The sequence below is a fragment of the Silurus meridionalis genome, chromosome 7, assembly GCF_014805685.1.
Source record: "Silurus meridionalis isolate SWU-2019-XX chromosome 7, ASM1480568v1, whole genome shotgun sequence".
Taxonomy (NCBI): domain Eukaryota; kingdom Metazoa; phylum Chordata; class Actinopteri; order Siluriformes; family Siluridae; genus Silurus; species Silurus meridionalis.
In genome coordinates this window covers 11,981,186-12,006,714 of record NC_060890.1, presented here as the reverse complement: position 1 = coordinate 12,006,714, position 25,529 = coordinate 11,981,186, and the positions used below count along the sequence as shown (strand labels likewise).

Sequence of the window (25,529 nt, the reverse complement as noted above, 5' to 3'; positions counted from 1 at the left end):
TAACTTTTTTTATTTGACTCCATGACATTCCATCATATTTATTTACATTTCACATACCACATTCAGAAGAATACACAGGGCATATGCTAGATCTGGTAGTCCTCAGTTTTATTACAAATAAATCTAAGTATATGTAATGTGAGGATATTGACACTTGTGGGACAGAAATCATGCTAAGATTTGCCCCCATTTCCCTAATGGTAATAAAATTGTAAGTGCAGTACTACAGCTAGCCACTGGTAGATGCTCTACGACTTTCTTTTACTTACTCACACTAGCAAAAATCTACATACAAATCTAAATATTTTATTTGATGTCATTAAACACTTATTTATCCAGATGCTGGATACACATTAAATGGCACACTTGAAACACAATGTTATCTTAATTAAGCTGAAATTCTTTTTAAAACGGATAGTGAATTGTTTACTGCATCTACAGTCACTATATGGACATATTGGGACACCTGACTTTTCCAACCACATGCAGTTCTTTCCAAAACTGTTACTACACAGTTGGAGGCACATGGTTTTTGAGGATGTCTTTGGATGTGGTAGCATTGAATTCTCCCTTAGCTTTAAATTAGGAGTCCCAAACCTGATGTCCCTGTTCACATAGCGGAGCTCGATGTGTTAAGATATGGTTATGGTTTACATTAGAGCTACTATAGAGCTCTGGCCTCAACCCTGCTGAACACCTTTGGGATTATTTGGAGCACTGACTGCAACCCAGGCCTCCTTACCTTACATCAGTACCTGAGTTTACTAACAGCCTTGTGGCTGAATGAGCACAAATCTCCACAAGCACACTCCAAAATCTAGTGTAGTGGAGGTAATTATAACAGCAAATGAGGACTAAACAGGGAATTGGATATTCAAAAAACATATTTATGATCAAGGTGTCCACAAACTTTTGTTCATATTGTGTATATTTTATTTACTGTTGTTATTAAAAACATTTTATTGACAGCATGGAGGAGAAAACCATTGAGAACTAATAGAAAATGATTTATACAGCTACACTATAGCTGGGTGCACCAGGCTCTCCTGAGCATTGTTTCATGCACAGTTTAGCCATTTTTGCATCTCATATTGTTTCAAGGCCGCAGATACTCTTACCGTCACACAAGAGTACAGTTTTAAACAACTGCCTTAGTAAACACATGTCCATAAATCAGCTCAGAACTAGAAGTTATATGACAGTTTTCCACTGCACTGTATTGTATTTTGCTCCATTTTGTACATGCAAGTTCTTACAAATATTTTCTTTTTTCAGGGGTCTCTGCAAAGCTAAAAACTATAAAGTTTGTCTACCAGCAGCCAAAATACATCCCTGTTTCCCATTTGTAGTTTGTATCAACTAGTGCATGCTATAGATTTTTGTGTGGCATAAGTAACTGGAAGGTGGTACCAATAAACAAATCAAATGAATAATAGTGAGATCTTGTTTTACATTTTCTGTATGTTGGAAAGTGGGAAAACTGTGTGACTTGTATTTTGAAAATAGTGATAGATGTAATTTGTTTGGCCTGCACACATATCCTATACTACTGATTTATCTAATTATTGAATTAGTGTGTAGCCACCTTTGCTATGCTTTACTATGGCAACTATGTTCTCAGTCTAAGAACAGCATATAATGCCAAGGCCAGAAATCTCCAAAATAGCCTCTTTTTTCACGTTTTTGTATGAAGCCCACATATGTCTAAGTTTGACCTAAGAACAGCTTTTCCCTTCTGAGCTTTCCAGGTGTTGAGAGTAGCATTGCTTGTTACATCTGCATTTCTTTTAATATTCTTTAAGAGTATCAGTAATTTTGGTGCATATGTTTTTGTTGATAAATTCAGTAGTTTCAGAATTAGTTTAAATACGATTTTTTTAGAACAATTTTGTCTGGTGTAGACCAGATTCCAGCTCCTCAGTCATTTCCAAGCCAGCAGTGAGATAGAATCTGTCCAGTCTCTCCTAAGTCTAGACCATAGTCTCAGTCCAGTGGGGCATGCCGGATACATCTTTGGTAGGAGCCAATTAGGGGACATCCATGTATGTTGACCCCTTAAATCCACACCCTCTAGCCTGTGGATGTGTACTTTGTCACTCTGAAAGTGAGCACTGCCTTTCAGGACGGAATTCAGCAAATATTAAAGTTGATGCATTAGAATGGCTTTCTATTCATTAGCACAGACTGTATTAAAATCTTAACTGGCGTTTTCTTCTACAGCTTTAGAAACACATTGTTTGCACAGCTGATAAAGAACTTTGGGCCAAAGTTCTGTCTCTGGAAAATTTGTGCACTGCTCAGAAAGTTTTTTTATTACCTGTACACTTAATACAGAACTATAATCAGTTACTCCCTGGATTTTTATATACTCACATATATACATAAATAAGTTCATGAATGTCTTATGCATAGATGTAGTGTATTTAACCAACATTCAGTTTATGTGTGGTGTCCAGACTCAGTGGGTGATGGCTTTGTGTGTATCTGAGAGCTTGTATAAGTGCAGTTCCATGCTCCCCCACTCACCTCCTTTTACTCAAGCAGTCTTCTCCAAAAAGCAGAAGCAGATTGTCTATCAGCTAATATACCCACGTGATCTAACAAATACCTAAATGCCAATATTCTTCGCACCCTTTTCCTCATCGCTGTAAACTGCCCTCACTCTCGCCCACTGTCTTTCTTGTGCCCACAATCTTCTTAAAACATAGATTTTCCAAACTATGTGTTCTTTTCCATTCATCCATTATTTCAAACACCACATTTGTAATTTCATGCTTTATTTATCATTAAAACAGGCCCTAGTAGTGTAGTGGTGTATGTATCGAATGTGTAAAATTTAGTGTTTATAAAGGTTTTTTCAGTGTCGGTGCATGCCACTTGCATTTACATACTGTGTGTGTGTCTGTGTGTGTGTGTGTGTGTGTGTGTGTGTGTGTGTGTGTGTGTGTGTGTGCGTGTGAAAGAAGGGAGATTCATGCTTGTTGTATTGTAATGGACAGACACCCACAGCTCAGCACTTTTACATATTCCGCCGTTCTCCCCGAAAGTAAACAGTCTACACCATAGGAATGTTATCCCAAAGCCACTAATTGCCTTGATTGCATTAATATTTTTCTACTTAAATTGCCCTTTTCCCCTTCCTATTCCTGTTCTTCCCTCTCTCTCCTCTGCATTTCTCTCTTCCTTCTGCCTTTGCATTGCTTTCTCTATTAGGGCACAATTAGGGGCCATTAGCTGGCAGACAGATGCCCTGCAGTTCCGGTCTGGCTATGAGCTGGGGTTAAACAAGATACAGGGTAAATCTCTGTGGATCATAGTAAAGTATCGTATTACAGTTTTTGGGAGAGGAAAAGAAAGAGAGAGAAAGAGAGAGAGAGAGAGAGAGAGAGAGAGAGAGAAGGCAAAAATAGAGAAATAGTTGTCATTTCCTCCCTGATCCCACCACCACTGCCTTGTACATTAACCTAAAATTCCTCTCTCAGGGGTTGTGTATTAAATTGAGATACATTTTCCTAAGATTCACCATATAAATCCTTCCTTAAATCCTGTAATTCATACAGGCATGTTTCTGGCTCTTGCTGGTCATGTTGGATTTTTGCTGTGTCCTCTCATTGGACCTCTGCTTTGCTCTGTCTATGTAGTGCTGACCTACCATAAGCTATTTTCTCAGAGGACGTCCCAGGCAATGTTGCATTTAAATGTTTTTCCCGATCCATGCTGACTCCCATAAACAATATTGCTATGTATTTGCAATGAAACCTCTGACCTGTGAAACATTTAAACAGGTGTTTGCCTGTTTCCTGAACGGGACTGCTGAGCTAGAGCGAATGACCTCAGTCTCTGCACTTTCTCTTCAATTGTATTGCCATACACACCAGCTTTACTCTACTAATACTACACTGCAGGTGGTTCTTCACTCAAAGCACTGTTTAAGCTGCAATATAATTTATTCGTTGATGTTATGCACAGACATGGGCATAGGCAGTTTAATCTGTCAGCATCACTAAGAACAACCAGTGATTGCAAGAGTTTTATCGTGACAGCGTATTGCATTGCCACAATAGAGCAAAGTGCTGGACTCAGCACATGTTCTACACCCATAACATTTCTCACTGTCATATTCGGTCGGCTATTCACCAGATGGTTTTGCTTTTCAGCACCAGCAAATTTGTGCTTGAGTGCAAAATGTCTTCTTTCACACCTGGCTTGAGTGTTCTCCTTAGTCTTCTGATGAACTGGGCCAGGCATGAATGAGAGTGGGAACAAGAGATGCAAGGGGGCTAAGGGAGAGATTAAAACTCTTCTAGCATGACCATTCAGCAAGAGGCAAAATTCCAAGAGAAACTCCCTGTTTCTCTTTCTCGTTCCCTCTCTTTCTCACTTTATCATTTTCTTTTAATCTCTCCTTCCTTATTTGTACTCTCTCTCTCTCTCTCTCTCTCTCTCTCTCTCTCTCTCTCTGTCAGGACTGAAGTAAACACATACATTTAGGCACATACCACCACAATTTGTCTTTGTCCTAGTCTGTTTATTCCTGGTTTTGAAAAAAAAAGATTTATAAAAAATAAACAGGGCATTATGGGTCTCAGAGGCAAGCCTAAATATTTAAAACGCAGCATGGTATTCCTTCCATTCTGCATCAAGACCTTAATGACCATTCCAGACCACTTCTGGCAGTAGCCCTATTAAATAAAGCATCCTTTCAAAAAAAACAGACAGACACTTCTTCATATTCTTCATGTATTATTACATCAAACACTTTAATGTTTAGATAGGTGGAACAGATTGCAAGGTTCTATCAGTGGACTATTATGAAATCTTTTTGGTCCATATGTATTTCTGCTCTGCTCTATTCTCTTCAGTAATGCGTGTGCAATGCGTGTGGATGTGCATTCAGAAGAATCTGTAGGGAATAGGTCCACTCATCCAAATCTCTTCTCGCTCCCTATCTTCACCAGTGTAATTACAGACTTCCAATCATGCTGTTTACACAGAAAATTTACTTTTTGAAGTCCTCTTCACTATACTTTCTGATAACATTCTAAAAATTCATCAAAAGACCCATCACCTCAGTTATGAACAATAGCAAACTAGATCATTTATGTATTAATTTTACCTACAGAACAAACAGAGGAAAAAATAAACATTTTGTGATATCCTAGAACATTTTTATTGCAATGATAAAACAGAGTTTTGTTAAAATGACTACATTTACAATGCATTTGCCCTGGTCTAATCAGTTCTTCTTCAATCATAATTTTTTCAGTCCTTTACACAGCACAGTAATGGCTTGTGTAATCACAACACTGCACATTTGCACCCATTTTTTTATGACTTCATGGTATGATGTTGTTAATCAAAATGCAGCCCATGTCATGATGCATGTGTCTATTAGACTTACAAAGCGACCAAAACATATTCCTCATTTAGACTGCTTAATAATAGCATTCCTCAGGTTTAACACTGTTGTATAGACAAAAGTGAAGAACATCCATCTTAATGCAAAATCTACATGTATTTCAGCCTCAGCCCCGACAGTGTAATTGGAAGATAACAATTTGCTCCAAACCCAAAAACCACAGCAACAAGTAAAACAGGGTAATCCTTTAATGGTTTTACTGAAAGAAGAGTATTCTTGCTCAGAGCACACACACAGGGTTCAAGGTCACTTGGATTAAAGTTCCTTGGTCTGAGTCACTTGGTGTCAAAAAAGAAAAGGCCCTCTGAGGTCATGCATTAAGCTTAAGTATAAGGTGAGGCATACAACAAAGAGGGCACATGCCAAATTTTGTGTGACCAACCCAAAAGAATGGAAAAACCTGAAAACATAAAAACCTGTTCCTGCATTACAATATCCCTGTGCACAAGGCAAGCTCCATGAAGATATGGTATACATAGTTTGAAGTGAAAGAGCTTGAGTGGACTGCACAAAGCTTTGGGATGAATCAGAATGCTGACTCCACCCAAGGTCTCTTTACTTTACCTCCATACCGGACATTACTAATGCCCTTGTCCAATGTCCAAATACATATATGTTTACAAGAAAGTACTTTATTTATCTACATTCACACACTATCACTCTCAAAATAGTCCCCTTGTACAGCAATACAGTGCTCTCAGTGTCCACGCCAATGAAATACGTCCTGGAAGTCTTTCTTTCAAAGCATGTCAAGCATCTTCTGCAATTCGTAATGGATCTTTGCAATGGTCTCAAAATGGCGATTACTGGATGTTCATCTTCAGGAAGGAGGTGAAGTCTGCAGGACTAGGGTGCATGCGAAAGTGAGGAAGATGAGGATCATGTAGATTGTTTTCCCACGATCATCATGCACAAGTTGCCAGACGGTTTCAACGTTTTCAGGGGTTGTCTTCCCGATCTCTCATCATCTTTCAGAAGTATATATATATATATATATATATATATATATATATATATATATATATATATATATATATATCATAAATAAAATATTACATGAATGTTTCCAATACCCATACAAAGGAAAAAACACCATCATCATAACTTGATAAATGCTTCATACTGCCTGCACTACTCCCAAACACAGCATGCTTTGAAGGAAAAAAAGCCAAGATAAACAAACAGCATTTGCAGAGGACTGAGCTCATAGCAAATGAAAGGTTCAAATATCATTTCATAACTATGGAATTGGTACAGGTTTGAAAAGTTAGATTAACAAGTTTAATAGTTCTTACAGTTTAAAATATGATATTTTAAAATAAATGCTGCATTACATCCTAAGCAGTAATTTGCTTCTTGGAATTAGTTTTTTTTTTACATTAGCACATTAGACAGATGAAGTGGGAAAATGAACACCTCCAAAAAATAACTCAAAGAAGTGCTGTACTGTACTATTTTCCACAGAAAAATGTATGGCTAATGTTTTAGATTTAACAAACATGTATGTCTGCATGTTCATTGATATAAAGCTAATACTTCTTTAGCATGCAGTATATCTCATTTAAAGAACATTTTACTTTTCTGTTTTTGTATGCTGCCATGTTAGTTTGACATCTTTCCAAGAATAGGGAACTCAGATTTGAGAAAATTACTTCTTAGTTGTGGCATTTAGTGTAATTAAAGACAATTTTTAAAAAAGGTTTACTACGCTGTTCGAAAATAGTAACAGCACCATCTATAGGAAATAGTAAGACAATAGGGGTTTCTATAAAGTTTCTTTATATATGTTATTAAAGAAAGAATCTGCCAGCCTTATTTGTTATTATATGGTCCTGGTAATATTTTTGCACATCTACAGATTAAATAAAGAGGGTCCCTGGTGGTCTAGTGGTTAGGATGCGGCGCTCTCAACGCTGCGGCCCGGGTTCGATCCCCGGTCAGGGAACCAACCCCAGCCATTAGGGTTGCACAAGCGTTAGTGCCGGTCCTAAGCCTGGATAAATAGGGAGGGTTGCGTTAGGAAGGGCATCCAGCGTAAAAACATATGCCAAATGAAACATACGGATGGTCCACTGTGGGGACCCCTAAAGGAAGAAGCCGAAAGAAAGTATTAGTTTACAGATTAAATAAAGTAAATAAAAAACCTTATATACTTAAAATATAATTTACAGTCTCATAACTGCATTATATAAATAGAATTATAAATAGAAAATCTTAACCTAAATTTGTTTTATATTATTTTTCTGCAATGTCACCCAGCCCTAAGCATAGTGATGGGGCCTCACCAAGAAAGCAGATCTGTAATAACCAGTAGGTAGTGTTTAATCTAATTATATTAACTGCAAAAGCCATGTTTAGTTCCTCATGTTACAAGGTTATAATTATTTAATTATTTAAAAATCACAATTTTTGTACTTTTCTCAACAAAAAACACCCTGTCATATGAAGATCATAAGTTTGTATCTTTGATAAACAGGTGCTTTTGGGGGGCATTATTTTAAAGCTATACTAACCAATTGAAGGCATTTTAAGCTCATGTATGCTGAAAATGTGTGGTTGGTGTGTTCCTCTGAGTTTGTTCAGCTGCATTGTGATATCACATTAGCAGCAGATTTTAAAAGGCTGACTTCATGTGTTTTGAGAAAAGCATGTATTTGCTTTCTCTGTGCTTGGATAGTGGATGGGAATTGGTCAAATACCAAACTGTAAGAAAATGTGGTATTAATAAAATAAAAAAAAAAAGAATAATAATAACAGTGATGTCAATATACGGAATCAGCTCATGGCACTTTATGAGCATTTTCAGAATTCAGTCTATCCAGCATTTCTCTTTCATTTATTTTAAGTATATTATGCTTTTTACTTTCAAGCTGTGTGTGTGTGTGTGTGTGTGTGTGTGTGTGTGTGTGTGTGTGTGTGTGTGAGTGTGAGAGAGAGACCTGGTCAATCTTTTGCACCAGCAATGGTAAAAATCTGCACCAGACTCATGGTGTAGTTTGTAGATATTTAGCATTTTGTATGTCAAGTATGAAATAGGCCCTGATATATAACAGGGAGAATAGACTTAAACATGAGACATGGCAAAAAAATAGTAGGTGCTTAAAGAGTGATGAAGAACACCTGTTAAGCTAATATTTTCTAATTGTTTTTCTTTAAAATCCCTTGTGTGTCCAACTTTGGACATTGAGATTCCTAGAAAACCCACTAGGAAAATGTAATGTTTCCTGGTTTACCAGTGGCCGCTGGGAGACCATAAATACAAATATGTCAAATAATTATGGCTTTGAATTTTATGTTTCATAGAGAAAATCGACATGTCACCCTTCTCAGCATCCATTATAATGCATAGAAGCACAGATAGTATGAAATAGAGAAGTTTTCAGAGAGGTTATATTGGAGTGTGATCAGACCCAGCTGGACTTCGAGTTTAGATAAATCTGCACTCAGTTCTACCTCATCAAGAGGAAGAGGAAGCGAATGAGAAGGTGACTGTGCAAGAGAGTCGAATTTGGCCTGTTCAGTGGAACAGCTGAGCTCACTAGTTCTGCACTGTGTGATTAGTTGTACAGAATCTGTTTCTCTATAATCAGAGAAGAAAAGAGAGAAAAAGAGGGAGAGAGAGACAAAGACAGAAAGTAAGGAAGGCAAAGAATAATATAAAGTGGGGTCTGTTTGTCTTTGTGCCATTTGAAATTAAAGATGAAGTGATGTATAATCCAGCACCATGGTTTCAGAGTTACACCCAAAATAAATAAACAGAGAGCTTGGGTGGTGAGTATGTGTGTATAGCAGTTGCATATTTTAGGCTAGTCCATGTGTGAGTGTGTGTGTGTGTGTGTGTGTGTGTGTGTGTGTGTATTTGCATACAGGAATGTGTGTATGAAACTGTGTTTAAGTGTGAGAATGAGCATGGGTGATTTGGCTGCAGGATCTGCTAAAGAATCTTGCAGCTTTTTTTTTATTGTATCACCTTGATTTATTTCCCAAACTAAAACTTTGCAGGAGCATTTAAAAGAGAGGAAGACAGAAAAGGCACAAGAGAAAAAGAAATGTCAAGGTATCAAGACCAACTCAAGTGGAAATTGGTCCCCAAATACCTGTCAAGCTACATCATTTTTCATGAGCTAAAGTCTGGCACCAGAATCACAGATATATGTGTAGCTGTGATCGTATATGCTATGGCTCTCTGTTAGACTCAAGTCAGTGGTTATTAAAATAGTTTTAATGCAAAGTTTGTCTTCTTTGTATTTTAAAGTATTATTGGGTGGTTACAACACATTTGACATTACCCTAAGTTCATTGTGGTTCATATTTCAAAAGTTGGTTACAGAGTTTGCCTCAACTCATATGCTTTTAATTGGCCTGTCTCAGAAACCTTCAGGGCACAGTGGAGGGCAATGGGGGTTCATACCTTCCCCATGTACTCAGGGTACAACTGAGGACACACACTCACACCTGGAGAAGGTGATTTAACTGTATGTGGGAGCAGTGAAACAGGAATAAAAGGCAACAAACAGGAGGAAGTACAAGAGTGCAGGAGATAAGTTCTAAGAAACACCTATTAACTTGCTAAAATACAACTGCCTCTGGCTCTGTCAACACTCTTTATCACACCATTAAGCTTTGTTTTTGTTAACACTTTGGAGATGACAGGTGTTGAGAGCTAGGATAATCTTCCATTTTCCCCTTTCATTCTTGCAAACAATCATCAGGAGGCTCTAGAGAGGTATACTATGACATTGTAAATGGTTTGACTCTATGTCTGATACTTTCAATGCTTCATTTAATTTGACCAGCACTCACTCTGGCACGTTTTCTAATAAAAACCAAACCAAATTGTGCATATTAATTTGGATGCGTAAGAATTAATTAATTACACAATAAAAAGAAAAGAAAAGCCTCTGCAAACATGAATAACCTGGTAAAAATCTGATCAACATCAGCTCCCCACTAATATACCCAATATTTTCCAGGTTAGACAGTTGAAAACTTCCCTGAAATTTTAAATTTTACATTTACATACACCTATTACATTCAAATCCTAAAACAATACAACTAATAAAATTGCTTATTTTCATAACTTTACACATTTCGCATACACCACTGCACTGTCATATTTCCTTTTTCTTTACTCTTATTGTGCTTACATAAGAATACTACATTTGCTGTTAAAAAGGATAGCTGCATGGTTGTCTTAACAAGCCATTCTGAAGATGAGAAAGGTAAAACAATTAATCAGAAGCATTGCAAAAACATTGGGCATAGCCAATATAGCAATTTGGAATGTTGTGAAAAAAAGAAACCACTGGTGAACAACAGAAACAAAATTATTTAGCCTATGAAAACAATAACAGTTGATGATAGAAACATTGGGAGAGCTGTGATGAAAAACAGAGACACCAAATACAAAAAAAATAAAATACAAAAAAATAACCAACAGTAGTGAGGATTGTAGTGACAGGAGTGAAGATGTTACAACCCAATATTCAAAGAAGACTTTGAGAGCAGAAATGTAGTGGTCATACAACAAGATGCAAAGTAATTAAGAAAATAGAAAGTTAATAAACAGTACACAAATCCAAATCAATTCGATATTTGGTGTGACCACCCTTTAGCATCAATTCTTCACTTGCACAGCGTTTTTAAAGGGAACTTGGCAGGTAGATTGTTCCAAACATATTGGAGAACTAACTACAGATCTTCTGTGGATGTAGGCTGTCTCAAATCCTGCAGTCTCTTTATATAATCCCTGACAGACCTGATGATGTAAAGATCTTTAAGGCTCTATGGGGCCAAACCATCACTTCCAGGACTCTTCTCTGTGCTGTATGACATTGGCTGTATTTTTGGTTTGTTGTCCTGCCACAGAATAAGTTTGGGGCCGGACAGATGCCTCCCTGATGGTAGTGCATGATTGATAAGTATCTGCCCGTACTTCTAAGCATTGAGGACACCATTAATCCTGATGAAATCTGTAAATTTGCAAGAAACCTCCTCCATAGTTCACTGTAGCCTGCAGACAATCATTATCGTACCCTTCAGCAAACAACTTGACTCCAGCTAGAAACAAATATGTCAGAATTTGACTCATCAATCCAGAGCACCTACTGCCATTTTTTTTTTGCACCCTAGTATTTATGTTTTTGTGAAAATCTGAGTCATTTAGCCTTGTTGCCATGTCCGCGGTATGACTTTTTGCCCACAATTCTTCCAGGAAGACCAATTCTGGACAAACTTCTCTAGACAGTAGATGGGTGTACTTGTACCTCATTGGTTTCTACCAAATCTTTGCTGATGGCACATTGGACATCTTCCAAAGTCGAAGTGAATTAAGCATGATGTATCTTTCATCTGCTGCATTAAGCTTCCTTGGCCACCACGGCAGTCAACAATCTACAGTCCTCAGATTTGCTTGACTATTTAAAATAGCTTGAACAGCACATCTTTAAACACCAGTATGCTTTGAAATTTTTGCCTGGGAAAGACTTTGCTGGTATAGTTTTTGACTGTCATACAGTGTGACATTATGACAACTGAAATCCTACAGTGTGACATGGGGATCATGTTTGTACAGTCTGACAAGCAATAATTATTTTTAAAATTAAAAATCGCACAGTGTGTGCCCGGCATAAATAGCAGTGTGGCTAACCCAGTTTTAAGCCTCCTACACACAGCTGTTTCTGTTTCAGTTAATGACTGTGTTTTAACCTACATATGAAATTGATGATCATTAGAACCTGCTTCGTATAACTAGTTAATCATACACCTGACTCTAATCTAAGTCCCTGTAGAAGTGTTTGAAGTGTATTCTCACTTTAAGCATTTCTTCACACCTGCCTAAAACCTTTGCCCAGTACTGTATTGAATATCACTATATTTTAATATAGTGAATTAAAGATTAAATGAATCTGTCTCCGATCAAAGGTTTGAAAAGTAGAGGCCCTACTTGATGTGCCAAAAGAAATGTATAGTGACCTAAAATGTGTGTAATTGTTATGTTCCCTAAATTTGAGGAAACGTGATTAAAATACTGGGGTATAAAACCAATCATAGCCCTATTTTTATGTTGTATCATAGTATTTGTTTGTATATTACCATTTACTCGATTTACTTTTTGTAGTTTAAATAGATATATAACTATAACCTTTATAGTCTACATGTGTCTATGTCTTTTAGGGAGATTCTAAGACAATAATACTCATACAAAAATCTCGAAACTGCACCTAGTATTGAGTCCAAAATTTGTTATCATGCTGTTCCTCTCTGCTCTTCACATTAGATGCTACTATTGTTTTTGTTTCATGCTGACATAAGAGGATCTTCCCATTATGATGGGAATTTTCAGAAACAAGGAAAGCGATTTCTAGTCTGCATTTTGCAGCATCCATTCTTTACAGCAAAAAGCAGAGAGCATGGTACACAGACAAGCTTGTGGAACACAGACTCTTCACTTTTATTGAGTTTTTGTTGTGTGTAGTATATTTCAGCAGTGAGTGATAGGATCCTAGGATCATTGAAAAGGTCTTTCCCAGTTTCATGTATCTCACTGCTAGGGAAAGAGTGAATGAATTCCTTGATAAAACACGCTATAGGTGCTCATAATGCTAAACAGTTCTTAGAATGGCCTCACATATACAACCTACCAGATTAGATATATTTGTAATATGCTAATATACTTTGTTATTTTTGTACTCTAAAAGAGACAAGTTAGTATTTAAAGATTGATGAATGGCAATTATCCTTCATACTAAAGCAAATATTGAGTGTAATTCTAGATTTCTAGAGTATGACCTCAGTGCTTCGTTTCAGCACACTCAATGGCGTGAGGTGGAAACATTTCCTGTTGATAAGGACAACAAAGTTTCCCATGTGAATGGCTTTAATTGCTTTTATAATTGGGCAAAATGTGTTTGAAATGTGTGTATAATCTTCGATAAAGGAGCTTATCAAGCCTGATATGATTCCGCCCCTTCCTCTATCAGACGAGTACCAGTGAGCTGCAGGGAATCTGTAAAATGTGTCTGGATTTCCAATGGCTTGTACAGTATGACATATTTGGAGGATGTAGTGTATGTGTTGGGGTGGCTGTTTTGTGGTAAGTATCAGCAGTCAGTGAATGGCCCAGTCTGAGGAGATAAGATCTGCCGCTGAGCTGCGTTCTACAACAAACACGAGCCGTGATAAATGACAGCCTATTTACCCTGCACCGCAGACATAAACAAAGGCCCACATGACTCTGCTGTGCTCATTTAGATGTACCACCACTATTATTCTAATTAAGGTTCAGTGCCTATGAATCCATTGAGGGTTTTTTGTTTGCCTGAATGGAGAAGGGGAAGTTGTCTAATGTCACACATGCTCTCACACTGATAACAACAAAAGCAACAGTGCATGAGGAGGAGACATTTAACTAGACAGGGCAAAGTCTGGAAAAATCTTCTCCACACTATGCTACTGAGATGCCCTTGGTTGATCAAATTCCAAGCATTAGTGCTCAATGGTCTACTGAAATCACACCAGTCAATTTGAATTTGACTCATTTCTCAAGATATTCTGTGGTGAATGGTAGGCCAGATAAATGAGTAATTAGGTTAACTAAATGAACTGTGCAGTTCTGATTAAAAAATAACACACACACACACACACACACACACACACACACACACACACACACACACACACACACATATATATATATATATATATATATATATATATATATATGCTAAATAACAAAATAAACAATATAAAATGCACAGAATTAAAAGTTAATGAAAGTAAATTATAGATTAAATCAACAGATATATCTGATATGGGCATTTTATTGGGTGGCCAATGAGTTGAGTGTGTGGGAGTATGTTGGGCAGAAGACAGACTCTGGGGGTGTAAAGACTTAATAAAGAGGAAGCCAGAGAACCCACTATCATCTTCTATTTGACTAATTGTACTCACAACATACCCTATGTGGCAACATCATTAATTATGTTCATGTCATGTTCACTCCTGCATTTAGTAGCCAGATGAAAGGGTTTCATTATATTTCTGGGAAGAAAAACTTTGCTACATGCTTATTATGTGATAGAGGATGAGATCAGAAGGATAAGATCAAGAGAATGAGAGATCTACTTGCCACATTGCCTTTATCAAACACTTGTTAACATTTATATGAAACTTGTTTGCTGGCCATTGGCCATGATGTACTTTGGTGTGTTATAAACTCTTCAGTGTGTGAAATGATATTGATATTATATATTAAATATAATTTATTAAAATTAAATAAATAATTTTTTTAAGTAAGGTTAAAAAATACAATACTCTGCTAAACCCTCTTTGGCCTCCAATTCGAATGTCCTCAGTTTTCAAAAGACATGGTTTGTCCTTTGTTAGTGAATATCAGTGGAAAAAAGGTCTTCATTTCAAACAACTTTTTTATTATAGTTTGCAGATGTGACAATGTACAGCAATGCATCCAAGTCGCTCCCCATGCTCTTAAAGTAGAGTGTTTCATCTGTTGAGTCATGTAGAAAGCTTTATAGGGTCACCCTGAGAAGAGGAGACCAGAGGGAACTGGAGTTAGGGTGCTTATTTCAGGATTGGATTAACATCTCAGGGAGCAGTAATACTTGTTGGATTCTCTTGCCTCAGTGTAATCAGATGCTCTAATGTTGTTTTGGTGGATCAAAAATTCTTCGATGCCTGCCAAATTCTACCACGAGTATTTTAAATTTGGTTTTGTCATTTAGATTGGATAACATGGGACCAGTACTGTTTAATTTTTTTCATCTTAACTGAACTACTGGAAATGTAACACTGATAAAGCTGCATGGTGTCAGGCTCTCCGCTGGGTCCTGCTCCCTTCCTGATCTGACTGTGTAAGAAGAAATGATGGATGGAGAGCCTAGTTCTTGCTCCAACCATGCAGAGGCCACAGTAATGTGAAAAGCAAAGAGCAGTCACATCTGTGCTACGTCTGTCTCTCTCACTTTCTTTCTTTCTTTCTTTCTTTCTTTCTTTCTTTCTTTCTTTCTTTCTTTCTTTCTTTCTTTCTTTTTTTCCCACTCTGCCTTTTGCACTCCTTCACAAGTCAAAAAGTCATTATAAACAACTTTGATTTGCTGAGGAGCCTTTAGGTACAGCCCCAAGCCAAACTAAGGTCTTGGGACTGTAAACCAATATTGGAGTGCTTTGTAAGACTGATTGCACAATGGACATTAAGCTTGGTCATGTTGAACCCCCCGAGAAAGTGTGATTGATGAGCTCCCATCACTCTATATCTCTGGATTTGTCCATTTTATGCACTTTTGTAAGTTTTTGCATGAATGCAGTTGTTTCTTTACATGAGATACATGAGCATGTCTGCCCTACTGCAATTCAAGTGTAAAAGCCTTGGGCCATTCCATGATATGTATCTGTAGGCTAGCGTTTGGCGTCTGAGTGATTATCAGCATTCTGTAAATAGCAACTCACGGAGTCTGAGTGAGGAAACGACCCTGCCACAATCAGCACCATCACTCCCTTCACTAATGGTTTCTTAAAGTGGCCTAGATCAGCTTGTCTGTGATGCATTGCTTTTTCCGTTTGCAGATTTAAGAATGTCAGACATGATGAATCACAAGAAGCCAAAGAACTTTCATTTTCTGGTCATGATAAATTCTGAGTGGCTTGTTGCAGGATGATAAATTGCACCATATGAAGCAACTTTCTATCAGCCCCAAGGATTAACATTCATCTCCTGTTTTCTGGTTATGTCATATGTCCCTGGTGAATGTGGAAGTAACTGCATTGGAATTAAGTTACAATCAAAGTGCTTTCATATGTCTCTTTTGTGTAAGTCTTCTTATTGTATTCTTTTGAGGTTAACCCCATTTGCAAAAGTGAACTAGCATTCTGTTTATAGTAAAATCATGCAAGTGTGCAAGAAGTCTACTAATGTGGTAACTTCTGTTACCTTTTTGTTCAATTTAACATAAAGCATATATTAAAGTTTGCAAATGGCTTAGCTTCATTCAAAGAGATGTAAATTAAGGTTGAATGAGCTGTGGTATTCAATGGCTTTGTGGGTAAGACTGACAGGGTTTTCCTTTGTAGTGTTCTGCTCCATGCCAAGGCTAATCTGTGCAGAATGTGGCTCAGGCGAGTAGCCTCACTGCCAACCCAGACCACAGTGTGTTGGGAATGTCTGTCTGTTATTGTATACAACATGAACTGCTCATGATGCATTTGTTTATCCCTACTGTCAAATAATAAAAACATTAAATATTTGGCTTAAAATAATGCTAAATAATTTCCTCAGTTTGTGAAGTGATTTTATATATGCTACAGTTAGAGGCTTCCTATTATAGAAGCTTTACAAAACCCAGTTCGGGCTTTAAATGACAATTGATCAATACTGTCTAGAATACTCATTCTTTAAAAGCTTGATTTCATTTGCTGTGTTGATTATGTCACCCCAGCTGTCCTGACTGTAGGTAATGAGAGAGAACACTACGCGATTTTAAACATTATCAGCAGAAGTATCTTTGTTGTTGTGCAGAGAAAACTTGCCTCAGTGCTGTAACCAATGTGCTAATAACTGTCTGTTATTGTCTTTTTCAGCTTCAGTTATTTTCTCATGACAAACGAAGCTGTTGGAATTCTGTGAAATTTCACACTTGTATATACAACGCTCTGTAAACACTGCATATGCTAAACCTGCTCATGTACACTTGTGACTGACAAGTGAAAAAGTCCATAGCATATTAAGTTCAAGGTCATCCAATTCACTGACATTTCTCTTCCCCTGCTGTTTTTGTGAGGTACTGGGATAGGAATTGACATGCTCAGTATCGGAATGTGGGTGTATGCGTGGTGTGTGTGTGGTGTGTGTGTTTGCATGAGTGTGTGTGAGTGTGTGTGTGTGTGTGTGTGGGTGTGGGTGTGGAAGCAGAAGTGCAAAGAGAGAGAAAAAGCTAATGCAGGTCTTTAATTAGAATTTTTGATTTTTGAAGTTTTAGCTGCATGTCTGATCTGACAGTATAGCTGTTTCCCAAGTCTTGAGTCCAGCTCTAATATCAATTATACCCTTAAACACTCAAGAGCATGTCTACCCAGTCTTTCCTCTAAATATCTACCAGCATACATCAAGGTATAAGCTAACATCCTGATCTAATCTAACACACCTGATCCAGTTAAGCACAGCCAACAGCATCAGAATATTAAAGCCAGGTGGAAATGAATTTCCACAGAGTGTAGGATCACCAGGAATAAAATAGGGCATCCCTGCTTTTTGATACTTGATGAGAAAAATTATGGTGTTGTTTATTTTTTTATTTTTTATTTTATTTTTATCTTTAGGCTTGCACAGTGATATAGCAAATTGTGTTCCAACGTCACATCCACATGCACATTGACTGGATACTGGATCTGCAGTCTTGGGTCCTTTTCCCCAAGTCCATATGGGTTTCCTTTGAGTTTCTCATGTGCCTTTTAAAACATGCAGGTAGATGTGTTGGCTTTGACAAATTGCCCCTAGGTGTAAATGTGTGTGCTCTGAAATTGAACTACTGTGACCCTGACCTGAACAAACTGTAATGAAAGTCAGTAACAGATTATCTCTTCATCTTTACCTTATGTAATAATAATTCATACATATATTGGTAGAGGAACAATTACTTTTTATTAAATTCTAGATAGAACATTGCGTTCTGCCAGAAAAACAAATAAGAAACATTTAAGAAAGACCCAAAGACCTTCAGATTGAAGCACAAAATTACTTTTCAATGATTTTAGTAGAGTGTATTGATTCGAGTATATTTTCTTTGGCAAAAATGATTACACACAGATGATAGAATTTACTTTGTATTTACCTAATACTATATACAATATATCAGTTGCAGGCTTTTTCTGCTGGCTTAAACTCTATCAAAATCACTGACTTATGTTTGACTGACTTATATTTTTGTCCATGAATATGCATCAAATGATTCCCAATATTCTAATCTCTTTATTTCATAGCATTTCTCTCAGGTGCACTGCTGCAAGGAGTGTCTGTTTATGTTGGAGTGTATTTCAAATCAGATTTATATCTTTCTGCTTTGAGTCTTTACAGTCAGGACTGTGGACACATTTAGCCTAAAATCCATGTTGCTTGAAGGCTATTGCTTTAACCAATTAGATTGTGAACTGAGGCCATCTAGAAGGCGTCCAATCATGACGGCATTTTTACACCCTTTGATTGGATATTCAGAGAGCTCACTAGAATTTGCAAACCGCATCTGTAGGAAACTGCTCAAGCTCAAATATATTCGTGTTCCACAATGGCAGACAGAGGATAAGTTGATTTGGTCACACATACACTTACAAGACCATTTACAATACAGACTTTTCAAGAAAACATTGTTAAGTAAAACACACATTTGCCCAAGAAAACCATAATGCCCAAGAAAAATTTTCAATGATGCACAGAAAACCCGGGGTCATTTTATGAGGTTAGTATTGACGCATCCATTAGTGATGCTGTATGTGGGCAGCGCAACTGTGGCTAAAGTGAAAGAGTTAATTGATTTCTGTTAATTGGGTTTCTTGCTTTAGTAATAGCATTCAATATCACTGCCTGTCTGTTATTCTGCATTTCTATATTATATCAATGGTTTCTAAGAGGTGGACTGATTCAGGTAGGATACCAATGAAGGTCTAGGTGTGTGTGCATGTGTGTGTTGAATCTAATGTTGAAATTTTATAATAATTAATAAGTACTGAGATTAAAACTTTATAAACAGTAGCTGGTCAAACTAAAATACAAAAATTATATTATGTTTTTGAAGTTGCCTTCAGTGCAATCTGAAGCTGCCTCATCCCTTAACATCCTTACCAGCTGAGACAAGAGCCTGTTCTTCATCACTGATATTCTGGGCTTTGTGATCTGTCTGTTTCCACATGGGCACATGTGACTGTGAGACCAACTGCACATCATTGAAAGACCTGATGCCTTTTTTAAATTTATATAATTCTTTCTATACTTTGTGTTCCTGCATTTTCACTCTCTATGTTAAAAAGACAAAGGCTCTAAGCTTTATTAATCTTAAATTGTAATATCTATTACAATGGTGCCTTTTCAACCACAATTTATTATTATTATTTTTTTTAGACATGATGCAGTAACCCAATGTTTCCTTAAAATTTTACATTTTCTCTGTTTTAACATTTTATATGTTTTAACTGACCATCTGTGAATAAAACAAAATGCTTTGTTGACCTTCTTTACAAGTATTTTTGATGAGTAAGCTTTATACAATGTGACTGAGTAAGATCTAAACATCTTTCAAAGTGATGTCTGAAATCTGTAATCATTGTTTATAGTTGACAATAGTAACCACCTAATTATAATTTATTAGATTTCTTTTATTTAGGTTTCTTACATTCCGGAACCATCAAATGGTTTCACTGGAGACACTAATACACTAAATATACCAAGAAATGCAGTGCTGCTGCTAATCAGAATGGGATCCTTTATAAGCCTGTATTATTTTCTGGTAAGAATTTTATTTGAATGGAAATGGAAGCTAAGCATAAGAAAATGAGATACCAGCAAGTATATTTTGAAGTTTGCACAGCATGCAGATCATAGATCCACACTCTTCTATGAACACTTTTCACAAAATCTTGGATCGTGGTTGTGGTAATTTGCCCATTCAACCACAAGCGCATTAGTAAAATCAAGCAATGATGTCTGGCAAGGAGGCCTGTGGTGCATTAAGCATTCTAGTTTACCCCATGTTCAGTGGGGTTAAGGTCTTGTTTTGTAGTTCTTCCACTCCAACCTTGGCAAATCTGGCCTTCATGGCCCTTGAGGTATACAGAGGGCCATTGTTCTGCTTGATAAGGTTTGGGCCTTTTAGTTTCAGTAAAGGGAATCTGTACTGAATTCAAAGATGTTTTATACAATTTTGTGTTTCCAAATTTGTGGCAACAGTTTGGGAAAGATTCACTTATGAGTGTTTTGGTCAGGTGTCGAAAACGTGTGTATATTATTATATAATTCTCCCTAAACACTTTATCCCCTTTTATATCCTCTGTTTAGATCCTCTGCTTCAACTTGGCTCACACTCTAAGTTCTTTCTATGCCAGCTCATTCCTTTTGCTTGACGTTTGAAGTGATAAAGGTCTTGTAATTTGTGCCTGTGTTCTCCCTTGGGCTGAGCGCTGTATTAAAGGGCCAGGATGAGGACATTCTTCAGAAGTCCAGCCTTATGAATAATGCTACCTGGGGCCTATGCTAGTCACTTAGCTTGCCAGACTTTTCTCAACACCCTTGCATATCGACTGCAATCAAGCCAGCTTTCTGGAGGGGAAGCACAGCAAGTCAGAGACAATTAACTCAGCAAAAGCCGCTCTGGTCTGACTTACAGCATGCTAATTTAAAGGTGAGGAGAGGGTGTGCTGTTTCATTTGGTTTTGGTTTTCAAGCCCTTTCTTAAGGTCATTTTGTAGGCCTGGATATTGTTTAAAACACTTAAATCCTTTAATGTTTATGTGTGTCACAAATACTGCCAGAGGGACCTTTAACATGCAGAAGGCATTTTTTTAAGTTTTAACCCTATGACACAGCAGCATAATGACACACATGCACTAATAGCAGGTTGTATGGATTTTTCAACCCTGTTTCCTATTTAATTGTGATTATATCCTTTTGCAGCCTTGCTGTTTTTTTTATTTTTTTTTGCTGTGAATGGGGCTCAGGTAAAACCTGGGTGGGTCCTTCCGTTTCATGACATATTTTGAAACTATAGTCTTTGCTTTGTGTTCATAGCTTTAAGAGAGAAAAGATATACCCTTTTATACAATTCCTTCAGACTGAGTCAGTACTGGTAAAAGAAATTTGATATAAAAGCAGTTTGAAGTGACTATAGGCCTGTGTTTTCCTCAACCCGTTTTGTTCAACATGACTGTGGCTAGTACGTTTAATTAAATAATGCAACTACTTTATCCCCTTTGGAGAATGTTTTAATGTATTGTAATCTACATTTGCATTGACATGCACTGGAAAGTCTACAAATTTCTTTGAAAATGCATATTCATTTAAACATTTGTTTGCTTGTCTAGATCAGAGTTTAGTTAGATTCACTCCATATGCTTTGATTGCCTTCACTAGAGGTGTAATTTTCTCCCCTTTTTACTTCCTGGTGGAAGTATGACCACCTGACTATAGGCCTAATATAACTTCACATTTAGGTATTTTTTTTTAAACCTCCTGACCTTTCTTAAAACTAAAAATAGCATTTATATATATATATATATATATATATATATATATATATATATATATATATATAAAACTGCTGTAGGCCATTTAAGATTTTTGTATAGTTTTCTTGTATAGATTTATGCAACAAGTTCTAGTCCTCCGCATGGTTGCAGGAGATTCCATCATCATAAGATTTTGTTCCTAAGTGTGCTAAATATTTATTTATCATGTTCTAAAGATGGTAAGAGTTCTTAAATTCAGTTCTGGAGAGATTTTCCATGCAGATAATCTAAAGCAGAAGGAATTTAAGAAATTGTACTTAATCATTTAATTTTATATTTCAGCACTAATTCTAATAAGGAAATGTATATCAGAATTATGCATACTTTTAGTGGATTTGTACATTACTTGATACTAGTTATAATTAGTTTTCAGTGAACCTCCTGAACAAAAATTAAAGCACCTAAATCCATGACAAGTCTGATCTTTTACATGAATTTACATAAGATTTTTAGTAGTGCTTTCCCACCCAGATATTAGACATAGCAATTTTGACTTGACTCAGAAAGTCCTTAAAGCCTTGATAATCACCTGTTTATTTAGATCAGGTCTGCTAGCTGTGGGGAAAATGATACTCTTCATTGCACTTGGAGAAGTACTGATGTACTGTTTCTAGTGTTATTTTCTCTTTGGAGATTTTGCCAAAATGAGGAACCCCACCTTAAATCTATTTTCTTTATGGCAGCATTTTAGCTTAGTCCCAGTGCAAGGTTGACTTATAAGGTGCCAATTGAATGAACTAGAACGCATGTGCTGTACACATTACCACGACTCAGACTTTGAAGACTGATGGATACATCTCTGGTTTTGGAATGTGAAAAAGAGAAAGAGACTGAGGAGAGGGATAGAAGCAAGATTTAACCCATGCCATTTTTTAGGATTGTTTCCAGTATAGTGAATACCTCATTGCAGACAAGCATATTGAGGGATTATAGTTTCCTGACTTGCCTATTGTCAAGAAAGGAATAGATTAAGCCTGCTCCACCCAAGTAAGCAAATTAAATCAGACAAAAACAAGAAAAGGCTGCATCAGTGGCACTGTAACTTTTGGTCTAGCTCACTCCACATTAACAAGGATCTTTCCACAAATAGCCTGTTATTTGTCACAGCCTGGCCCACCAAAAACAGTGTTTCTGGAAACCAATGAACTTGCTCACACAGCATTATATACTTAACCTGATGTGTCATTTATGTTCCATCACCAAGAGTTTACTGTTGCCATTGTTCGGCTTACAATGGAGCCTCGTACATGCCACACAGCCATTTCCTTTCGTTGTGCATTGCTTTTCAAGCTATTGATGTCTCATTTTATTATGATTCAATACTGTAGAAGGTCATTGCCTTTTGGTACACAGTCCTCTGTGCGTGTGCAGTTACATTAACATAAAAGCCATTCTTTTTAAAACTCTCTAGTTCTTTTTCTCTCAACAGTGTCTTGTGTCTGCCCCATTGTCTGATTTAATTTATTTTATTTATAATTTATTTAATTTGGCAGGGTGCAAAATTAGAGTTTCACTCTTTAATTTTATCTAAAACCAACCATAAATGTTTATTGCCCCAGGATCTCTTTCTAAACAGGTGCACTTACTGCTGTGGTGCACATATTCTGAACCAATTTTAATTAGTTCATAGCATGATTGTATGAGTGAGAATGGAGGGGAATGTACTGGGTTATAACATGATAACCATTTGACCATATTTCTAACCAAGATAAAATATAAATACAGAAATAAGCAAAGATGCTTTTTGTTGCTTCAGGCTCTGTCATGCATTTTAAATATAAATAAAAAAAAATCAATTTTTTCATTACTGTAACGATCAAGGATTGAGTTGCATCATGTGGCTATTTGTCTCTCAAACTCAGGATCAAGGGCTCCTATATCAAGTTTTATTTTACCTTCACGGCTTCCTGCATTTACCAATAAAACGATTGCTGTCATTTTGCATAACTGTTTTATTAAGTTCAGTTCTTACGGAATGTATAAAACTGTTCAATGAAACTAATCTAGCTGGAGAATCACAGCCTGTTGTGTAAATTTTGCTTAAGTCATAAAATGTTGATTTATAGATTTAGTCCCACAGTGCTTTCTAATTCAGAAGGAATTGGGGCTGGTGGGAGGATTCTTCCCAGCATTCCACATGCCTCAAAGAACATCCCAGCAACCTCTGCCAGGACCAGCATTCTGCTTGCTCTGGCCTCCTCCAGGTTTGACCTGAACTCAGCCTGCACTGAGAGAGAGCAAAAACCATAGAAATTAAAACTGCCTCCCCACACGACCACTCAACAGGCACCTCATTAAGCATCTTGCATTCCAACTGGGGAGTGTCGAGGAGGAGGAAAATATCGAACGCTCACACTTACACAAACAAACTCAACACATTTAAGAACCATTTTGTCCCCCCAGCTTTGATGCTGTGATGGTTGCTTGAGATGACTCTATCTCACCACATCAATAATAAATGTTTTACTTTGAACATTGATCAAAGAAGAATTGAAACCACAATTTGCTTTAGTATTGTGGCATTGTGTTTCACGTGAATTGCTTAATGTTGTGTATCAGCTGGAAATTTTGCTGGAGAAAAACACATTTGTCTTAGTCAATACGTTTTGCTTATTTAAGAAACAATCAGTGCTGTTGTTCTTTAATCTTGTTTTAACAGTGGCACAAAAACTTGGCATTGCTTGATTTTGACTTTTAATCACTGTTACTGTTGCGTACTATGGCAGGAAGCTGGTTAAAAAGTAAAAAGGGATTCATTATGATCTTTAAAGGAGCATGAGAAATTAGAGCTTAAACACCATCAGCAAACAGTTTTTAAGTAATTTGAGAAAACTCAGTGAAAATTCAATTACTAAAACACCTAAAAAAATTTTTTTTTTTTTAATCTCGTTGTCTAAAACAAATACCTTTGAGTTGAAAATAAAATAGCAGAAATGCTTTGTAGGATCTTTAAATTTTTAGTTAGAGAAAGTTGGTGGTTCTCCAAAGAACACAATGAATAGGTAAAATAATAATTAGAGAGTGTTCTTCAAAATATGGACATGTTTTGGATCGCATGAACAGACTAGTTGTCTTGGAAAACACCAGCCATAATACGCTATTCCGCCTTGTAGTACCCCATTCCCACCACTGCATCCATGTTTTATTACTCTAGTCAGCACTTTCCCATGGTCAGTCTATAGCTGTAATTAAAAAAGTAACCAAATTGTGCACCACAACCTAGAGCACAATAAATTTGGAAGCATCGTTCTGATATCTAGGACCTGATCTGAGCACTGCACAGAGATGGGGAAAGTAATTTTAGCACGATCATAAATAAATAAACCAAGTTGTAAGTTAATTTGGAAGCATACCATAATCATGTCTCAAATGGCCAATTTAAAAGAAAAAGTGGCTGAAAACCTCCTGGACAAACAGTATTACTCAAAAGCTCCAGTGCAATTTCCACTGATTTTGAGAGATCAGTTTGTTTATATCTTTAATGTGTGAGGTGATAAAATAATTCAGTTTACGAGTAACATTACTTAAGCTGACAGCGATTGTTTGTAAATGACACGCTTTTATGCCCTCTGATTGCACAAATTAATCTTGAGCATGAGGAATCCAATTTCCAATGGTTGTGTCAAAGAAAAAAACTAGGTTGATAAAAAGCCATTTGGAAGTATATTAGGAAAACTCTATCCCCAATATTAACCATTATGTACAGTCAATACAACTCTTTTTTTTAAACTAAAAGTTTAAAGAATATAATTAATGTGAAAAATGTAAGTGAAATACAAGTTAAAGCGAATCTGTTAGGTGAATGTTATTTAAAATTTTTATATAA

The 25,529-nt window shown here is 36.7% G+C and overlaps 1 long non-coding RNA gene and 1 other non-coding gene across 3 annotated transcripts in view; both read left to right on the top strand.

Moving 5' to 3' along the window:
- Positions 1-25,529, top strand: part of LOC124389232 — a 77,246-nt gene that overhangs the window by 30,715 nt on the left and 21,002 nt on the right. The gene's annotated exons all lie outside the window — the stretch shown is intronic.
- Positions 7,293-7,364, top strand: trnae-cuc. Its single transcript has one exon. It is a non-coding gene; the product is annotated as a tRNA-Glu (tRNA).